This window comes from Lissotriton vulgaris, chromosome 5 (assembly GCF_964263255.1).
Source record: "Lissotriton vulgaris chromosome 5, aLisVul1.2, whole genome shotgun sequence".
Lineage (NCBI taxonomy): Eukaryota > Metazoa > Chordata > Amphibia > Caudata > Salamandridae > Lissotriton > Lissotriton vulgaris.
The window spans coordinates 1,119,339,185-1,119,348,355 of NC_141693.1; positions in this window are offsets into that span (position 1 = coordinate 1,119,339,185).

Here is a 9,171-nt window from a genome sequence, read left to right on the forward strand (position 1 = left end):
AGCTTCCGCAGACTATACGCTGGGATGCCATTGTAGAGGGCATTGGCGTAGTCCAGCCGGGAGATGACCAGAGCGGACATGATTAACTTAAGTGCAAGGGGAGAGAAGAAACGAGAAACAGAGCGAATAGTTCGAAGAACAAGAAAGCAGGAAGAGACAACAGAGCTGATTTGTGAGTGAAGGTTGAGCTAATTATTAAGTTTGATGCCCAGAGTCTTAACTGAAGGAGAAGGTGTGGGAGAAGATCCTAGAGAAGAGGGCCAAAAGGAAGAGTTCCAGGGACTGGAGGAACCACACGTAAGGACCAGTTCTGTTTTGTCAGGGTTCAACTTCAGATGGTTGTGGTTCATCCAGTCCCTGGTGAAAATCATAATAGACTGAAAATTAGAAATAGAGTGAGAAGAAGAAGACAGATTAAAGATGAGCTGGAGGTCATCTGCATAATTATAAACAGTGACCTCCAGTTGCTGAAGTGCAAAGATCAGAGGATAGATGTAGAGATTAAACAAGAGGGGGGAAAGAGCAGAACCTTGGGGAACACCACATGTGACTTTGAGTTGGGTGGCCGAAAAGTCCCCTAGCCGGACCGCCTGGGTGCGGTCCCTCAGGAAGGACGATAGCCAGACCAGGGCTGAGCCCTCGACCCCCGCCGCTCCGACACGGGAAAGTAAGATGGAATGATCCACCGTATCGAAAGCGACGGAGAGATCGAGGAGCACCAGAGCCTGGCGGCTATTTTGGTCCATGCCCTCCCTGAGGTTATTGAGGACCGACACCACGACGGACTCGGTGGAATGCCTAGGCCGGAAGCCTGCCTGGTGGGATGCTAGGCCCCCATTGGCCTCCACATGGGCACTGAGGACCGATGTTACATGTCGCTCCAGCACTTTGCCCAAATAGGGCAGGAGAGAGATGGGATGATAATTAGCTGGAGCAGAGGGGTCCGCGCCAGGCTTCTTAAGGATGGGCACTATGGTGGCAGCTTTGAGTACTGGAATTACCACCCCCTGAGCCAGTGAGCTGTTGAGAAGGGAAATTGGCGGTTTAGGGCAAACGGAGTAGATTTGTTGCAAGATATGGGCAGGACAGATGTCCGCCGGGGAACCAGACTTTACTTTGGGAAGTATTGTAAGAAACACTTCTTCGGTAAGCGGAGGGATAGAAGAGAGACAATGGTGAACAGTAGGGGGAGAAGGCTCAGAGAAAGTGGGGGAAGGAAGTGGGATATTGGCTTTGATATTGCCAATTTTTTCTAAAAAGTAAACATTAAGGGAGTCACTGAGGGATTGAGTAGGAGGGGGCTTAAGGGTGGCCCTGTCAGAATAGGCCAGGTCCTGAACGATGGAAAAAATCTCCTTAGATCTGTTCTCCGCCATCAGAATTTTTGCTGAGAAATATTCAGTTTTAGCACTTAATATGGCCTTTTTGTAATCACTCAGCACAGTCAGATAGTGAGTTTTTAATAGAGGGCAATAGTCCTTTCTCCATTGCCTCTCAGCCCGCCGGAGGGTCAACTTCTTGATCTTCAGGTCGTCGCCAAACCACCGATTCGATTCCTAGGATCTTCGGGTTGATATCCGTCGTAATGGGGCTACCGTGTCGCAGCCTCCAGCAAGCCAGGCATCGATGGCAGCGGCTTGAGAGATAGAGGATAAACCCTCTAAGTTAGGTGCGGAGTTCAGAAGAGAGGATGACAGAGCAGGAAGGTCTACCCTATTCCAGTTCCGCGCCCAGATGTTTTTGGCAGGCGGGATCTTTGTATCCGACTTGAGGCAGAGGGAGAAGGAAATCAGGGCATGATCTGACCAGGGGCATGGGGACTGGACATGGAAGAGACCGAGGTATTGAGAGACCAAACCTGGTCTAGTACATGAACGTGAATATGTGTAGGAATCTGGAGGTGAGAGACAAAATTCAGGGATGCAAGTGAGTCGGAAAATTGCTTAGAAGCAGTGCATTCGTGAGGGTCTGCGTTCATTCGTGAGGGTCTGCGATATGAAGAATTGCGTTAAGCTCAATTTATGGTACTTATCACATGTTCTTGAGAATATCCCCTCAAGAATGCTTATTGATCCCACATACTAAACACGCCTTACTTATACTTACCATGAGTGGTAAGGGCGGCACAAAAACCTACCTGCGTAGAACAGGCTGTTTCCCAGGCACCTTAATAGGGGCCTGACGACATAAAGTACCGTGGCTGGAATAACTGTTACCATATCAGGCTATTATGGCACACCTCAAAAGTTGAGGGAAAACACACACTAACGGAGTCAGACCTGCAGTTTGCTACTCATGCCTCCGTAAATGCCCAGACACTGATTTATGTTTCTCATGATGGAGGCCTCTGTTTTGTTCGAAGTGAAGAACAATAAGAATAGTTTTAGAGCTAAAGAATATCACACTTCTGAACATGTGCCGATGCGGGTGCTCAGAGAGAAATTTCTCGTAAAACACACAGACATCTTCTATCAACTCACCAAGAGACTACGCTATGAGGCCGTCTCCTTTTCTCCACGTGCAGCGACCCAGCTTCCACCGTAGCGCTTAACTCATCACTGGTCTGCTGCCGCCAGAGCTGCTTGAAGAGGACAAAGAGGATTCATTCTGCCTCTCCCACTGCCTCTATACTTCCGGAGGAGGAGAGGTCGACCCTGCCTCTCTGATGACGTTGCGCTTGCGTGGGGCACGCCTCACTTTCTACCTCTTTTACCTTGTCTCCTCCCTGTCCCCTTTCTACTCTCACTACCTCCTCTAAGACAGCCATTCTATCTCCCGCTCGAGATGCCACTAAGGACGCCACGCCCCTAGGTGCGGGTGGCGCCGCTCATTCTCCAAATTTTGAAAGAAGCTACTTGGTAGTTCACACCAGAACTTTGCATCTCATTCTGTTATGCGGCCATTGAAACGTGTAACTTAGTCATCATCCAAATAGGTAAACGTGGCTTTTGAATCACCTCTTAGGAAAAAGTAGGTCATTAAAGCTTTGTGCCACTGAACAAACATGTGGCTAATAATCCAATCTTTCACTGTACATTTCTTGTTGCCCTAAGACAACCACAGTCCTACCTGAAATGAGAAAAAATAGAACTATCGTATTTTAAATAGGTATTTTTAAATAGTGCACATATACTATAATACATACTTACAAACACCAGAACAGGACATTAATGCTGACTATAACCAAATCACTTAGAATTACCCCTTCTGCCTCCTGTGACTGCCATATGCCCTTTGAGGGGGGCACTGTTCATTTACAAAGAAATCGACAGCTTTGTCTAGAAAAGCACACGAATATATCGGTGTTTTCCTCTAGAGAAGGAAGGCCCGACATAACCTTTATGGTCAGAAATGTAATTGGCAACTGGTGATTGATTACCCGGAAAATGCACAGTGAGTGATTCTCGCATGCTCATCACCTTTTTTTCCAGCTACTGCCCATGAGTATCCAGTTTAAGCAAGAGATAATGGAAATATAGCTACAAAATATTATGAAAATCAGAACACCTTCTTTCTGAGTTTTTCCTACGCTCTCTTTCCCGGAAACCTCCCTTTGTGCGGTCAGAAATTGCAGTCATGTCCATTAATGAGCCCACACAAGATAACACATAGTTCACTGAATCATTTTAGGACATAAATTGCAAAGGTCTGCGATTTCACATTTAATGTTCACCTTCAAAAATGCTGTGCTACCTGGCAAGAAAATTCAAGACTTGTTTATCACTTTTTTTTATAGCTGGGATGGGGACATTTTAAAGATTTCTGGAGTAGAATCATTTGCATAAATCGGTGACAACCCGATCCCCAACATGAACGGAAAGAAAACCTTCATATGCCGTTTGTTAGTTTTTTGTTTAAAAAAAAAAACAAAACGTTTTTTTTGAGCTGCCCAACAAACATGGTTCCCGTTCGGCAAAGTTCCGTGGAGCAGATAATTCCTTCCTCTGATCTGGTGGTCCGGCAGGATGTCTGTCAAATTCTGCATGCACTAGATATTTGGGATGGACGTTAGAGTGCTTTACAACCTAAAAACATTCATAGAATGTAAAGGTATAGAAATACACTAAACACATTTCAGGTTGTTCTCTTTAAAGAATTCAAAGGCGATCATCAAGTTATATGTCCACCGTGTAGAGATCAGAGGACTGTTGATTTCTTCTTTAAATATCTTCAGTGACAGTTTTGAAATATTACAACTACCGTACACTATAATCATTGCACATGTAGTAGGTATATAGAAAAGAAAGAGGAAAAGAATAGAAGGAAAAAGCGATAAACAATAGCATTCAAATCTGGTGAAAAAATGAAATACAAACATCTGCAGATTAGCAATAAGGGAATGATATGCTTTAACATATTGATTGTACACAGGAGAATAAACTGATGTCACCTTTAAAATATATTTTGTCAGTTTTCTATAATTCTTCCTCCCAAAGTTCCCAACGTTGAAATGTTCCCAAAGCACTCAGTAACATCTTATAATAGTGTCAAGTTCAAGAATATGAAACTGTTATTCAGTTCAGGCTATAAGAGTCTGAGGTGCGTAGTTTTATCAAGAGTGATGGGAAGTCCAGGTCTCACTGAATGTAAGGAACTATATATCACCTTTTCATTTGAAAATACTGTTGCCATGTATTCATGCCATTCTACTGGTATCGGGGAGAGGAGAGGGGGGTGGGGCGGCGGGGCAGCAGATTTTCAATGGCATAACATACAGATCATGGGTACATCCAATGCCGTGTTTAGCCACTGTTTGGTATGACTGGTAATGCTCAGAATTCCCTGTGTATCATGTTGAATTCCCAATTCAATTTAGGGTTTGTGTTAGAAATTGGGGGGCCTCATTTATGAGAAGTGACGCATCGCTGCTTGAAAGTGAGCCCTCCTTGTGACATGATGAGTGCGTCATATTTACTGTATGACGCATCATGTCGCAAGGAGTTACAGATACGTCAGTATTTCGGACATATCTGTAGGCGCAAAAATGACACATTGCTGGAGTGTGTCACAAAAGGGACGCAACTCCAGCAATGGGTCATTTCTCATGGGCAAGTCCCATTTCAAATGTCCCTGCGTCAGTTTGCGCCTGCTGTGAGGCAGGCATAAGATATTGATGCATTTGCATCCTAGAAGTGACACAGTGAAATTTGATAAATTTCACTGCGTCACTTCTATGAAGCTTAGTCAACTGGTCTTTTCTAAACGAAGTCATTAATAAATATAACCTCGGTCAAAATTTCAGCCATCTGATAACCGAGACCTACAGAAACCCAAGAGCGAAGATCCTAATTAATGGGATCCTTACAAATAACATAGTGATACAAAGGGGAACGAGGCAAGGGTGCCCTCTGTCTCCTCTGCTATTTAATATGTACATTGAACCTCTGGCAGACACAATCAGAAACAATGATTTAATTATTCCCTTTAAACATCAGGAGTGGGCTAAAAAAGTTGCGCTCTATGCAGACGACCTAATGATTTTTACAGAAAATCTTCAAAGTTCCTCCCCAGAAATAAACAAGGCAATTATAGAGTTTGGAAAAGTAGCGGGGTATCTTACTAATGAAGCAAAAACCGAGTCAATGAGCTGGAATACACAACAGAACAACTCATACACAAAGGATAAAATAAAATATCTGGGTATAACCATAGTGAAAGACCTCGAAAAAATCCCCCAATTAAATCTTAATAGGATTTCACTAGAGATCAAAAAACTTCTCAAAGTTTGGGACAAATTACCTCTAAACATGATAGGAATATCAAATCTGGTAAAAATGTCGATCCTCCCGAAATTTACCTACCTCTTTAATGTTATTTTATTTATTTATTTATTTATTGCAATTTTTAAAGCGCGCAAATACCCCTACGGGTGTCTCGGCGCTAGTGTTTACAGAGCTCGCTGATGGTGTGACGGGGGAGTTTAGGACAATGAAAACAGCCATGTTTTAAGGCTCTTTCTGAATTTGAGGAGCGTGGGGGCAGTTTTAATATGAAGTGGTAGGGTGTTCCACAATTTGGCCGTGGCGGTTGTGAAACATCTGTCTCCCCAGCTGGCCTTTCTTGTCCTAGGGACGTTCAGCAGGTAGGCAGAGGAAGATCGAAGGGTCCTGCGTTGTTCCAGTGGGCGGAGAGCTCTTTTTAGAAACTGTGGTCCTGCATTGTTCAGAGTTTTATAGGCTATGCATAGAGCCTTAAATTTAATTCGGCTCCTAACCGGAAGCCAATGTAGTTTCTTGATATGAGCTGAGGTTGGAGTGAACTTAGGAATGGATAGTAGGGTTCTGGCCGCCGCGTTTTGTACTGTCTGGAGCTTGTTGAGAACCTGTTCTTGGGCATTCAGGAGAAGAGAGTTACAGTAATCGGTTCTCGAGAACACTAAGGTGCTGATGAGTGTTTTGCCCGCGAACTGTGGTAGGTAAGGAAGTAATTTTTTTATTTTTTTTAGAGTGTAGAAGGCAGATGATACAACAGCGTTGGCGTGGTGTATGAAAGTAAGTTTATTGTCAAAAATGACTCCGAGGTTTCGGACCTTGACCACCGGTTGGGGGGGGGACCCCATCTGAGGTGGCCACCATTGAGGGGACCATGCTGGGTGCAAGCTCCCGAATGTCATCACCTCCGTTTTGTCGGAGTTAAGTTTGAGGCAGTTTGATGACATCCAGGAGCTTATGGCCTTCATTCCCTCCTGAAAGTTGGCGGCGATAGATGCTCCGTTGTTGTGCACTGATAGTACTAATTGGGTATCATCGGCGTAGGTTGTCAGGGCAATTCCATAAGATTTTATCACCCTCGCTAAGTCCGATACATAGATATTAAAAAGCGTTGGACTTAGCGAGGAGCCCTGTGGAACGCCACATGGGAGGGAGAAGGTCTGGGAGGTGAAATTACCCATCTTGACAGTCTGGGGCGATTAGCTAGGAAAGAGGCAATCAGGTCTTTAGCTTTGCCTCTAATTCCTAGAGCTGAGACACGGTCGATCAGAGTGACATGATCGACCGTGTCGAAAGCCGCAGAAAGATCTAGGAGTATTAGGACTGCCGCTCCTCCCATGTCCATTGTCGTTCGAATTTCGTCGGCGGCCTTTAGCAGTGCTGTCTCCGTCCCGTGTCCCTGTCTGAAGCCAAACTGAGTGTCATCAAGTAGATTGTTGGCATTGATGAATTTCGAAAGTTGAGTGTTCATGGTTTTTTCGAAGAGCTTGGCTGGGAAGGGGAGACATGCGATGGGTCTGTAACTAGAGGGGAGCAGAGGGTCCAGGGTTGGCTTTTTTAGAAGTGGCTTGATGATAGCCTCCTTCCAAACAGAGGGATATATTCCTGTTGGAAACATGGCATTGCAAATAGTGGTCAGCGCGGGGGAAATGGCTTCTGGAATGAGGTTTAGGATAGCAGGGGGACATGGGTCTAGGGGGGATCCGGATTTCGTGCTGGTTATCAGGCGTTGAATATACTTCTGGTCAATGGTGTCGAAAACTGATAAAATGGGCGAAGTATTCATGGGGAGTGCCATAGGCGAAGGTGAAGGGGAGGAATGAGAGAAGGTAAGGAAGATGGAACTGACTTTTTCCTCAAAGAAGCTGGCCAGAGCATCTGTTAAAGACTGGGAACCTTCTAGGCGCGGGGCAGGGGGGTTAGACAAAGTGGTAACCACCCGAAATAGTTCTCCAGCTGAATTTTTCGCCTGATCGATTTGGGAAGTATAGTAGCGACTTTTTTCAGCAACTATTAGTCTTTTGTAGATGGTGAGAGCGTTTTTGTAGGTTGTTTTGTCTGCGGAGTTGTAGTTGCGACGCCACTGCCTTTCAAGATTCCTGCAGTACTGTTTCTGCGTCCGGAGGGCTTCAGTGAACCACGGGGCTGAAGGTATTTTCCTGTTTCGATGGGAGGATTTTATCGGAGCAAGTATTTTACAGGCCGTATCTAGATTCGTCAAATAATTGAAGGACGCTATAATGGGGTCCTGCTCACCGGGAATATAATTCTCCTGCATACTCTCTGCTAACTGAGCTGTGTCGAGGTTTTTCCAGTCTCTATAGGAAGATTGGTTAGGGGCAGTAGGAGTGGGTTTGGTATGGTTTGTTTCAACCGTAAAACAAATCACTGCATGGTCTGTCCAAATGAGGGGGATAGTTTGGGTGACAGTTACAAGGGGACTATTGGTGAATATACCGTCTAATGTATGGCCTGCCTGATGCGTAGGAGAGTTTATCAGTTGTAACAGGCCAGCAGCTGATAGATCTGTGAGTAGCTGAATGGTATCGTGGTTGTTGGTGACTTCTAGGTGAAAATTAAAGTCACCTAGTATGGTGAAGTGAGGGGTGTCTGCGGCTGCTTCGATTAAATTGCCTATATTAGCGAGAAATTTGGCTCTTGACCCCGGAGGGCGATAAATTAGCATGCCTTTGAAGGATGATTTAGCCGAGAGGCATAGTGTGAAAATGTGAGACTCATATTCATAGCAAATATAAGGTTTCGTCGTAAGTTTGAAGTGGTCTTTGTAGATTATAGCAATGCCACCCCCTTTTTTTATTGGCCTGTCTAATCTACAAACATTGTAGTTAGTAGGAGTGGCTGCTCTAAAGTCTGGTCCGGAGGCTTCGTCCCCCCAAGTCTCTGTGATGAATAAAAGATCTAGGTTATGCGCATCAATCAGGTCGGCGATTTCTAATTTGTGCTTGGGGAGGGATCTTGCATTTATTAATGCAGCTTGAACCAAAGGGGGGTCGGTTGTAGAGTGGTTCGCAGCAGCTATTGTGCAAGTAGAATATGGAACTGGGCCCAGGATTGGGCTGGAGTATCTGAGATGAGGTAGGATATGAGGTAGGGCAGCTGTAGGCCTAAGTTGTAGTAATTCGGCAGAGGTGTATGACCGTCTCGCCGTGTTAGTAGGTCGTGGTAGTGGAGTTTAAAAGAGATTAACTGAAGAAGATTCAGGGAGAAATAGCGAACTTCATTTGGGCTTCAAAAGGATCAAGGATTGCCTGGAATAAAATAAGAAGGAAAAAAGAACAAGGAGGAATAGCTAGCCCAGACTTCGTGGAATACTGCAGATCTTTCCAATTCAAGAATGTGAGATCCCTTATGAAAAAATATGAACTATATCCCCAATTTCTCCAAATATTGACAAACAAAACTGATCACTTCCTGTTTAAATTCGGACACCCCAAATTCT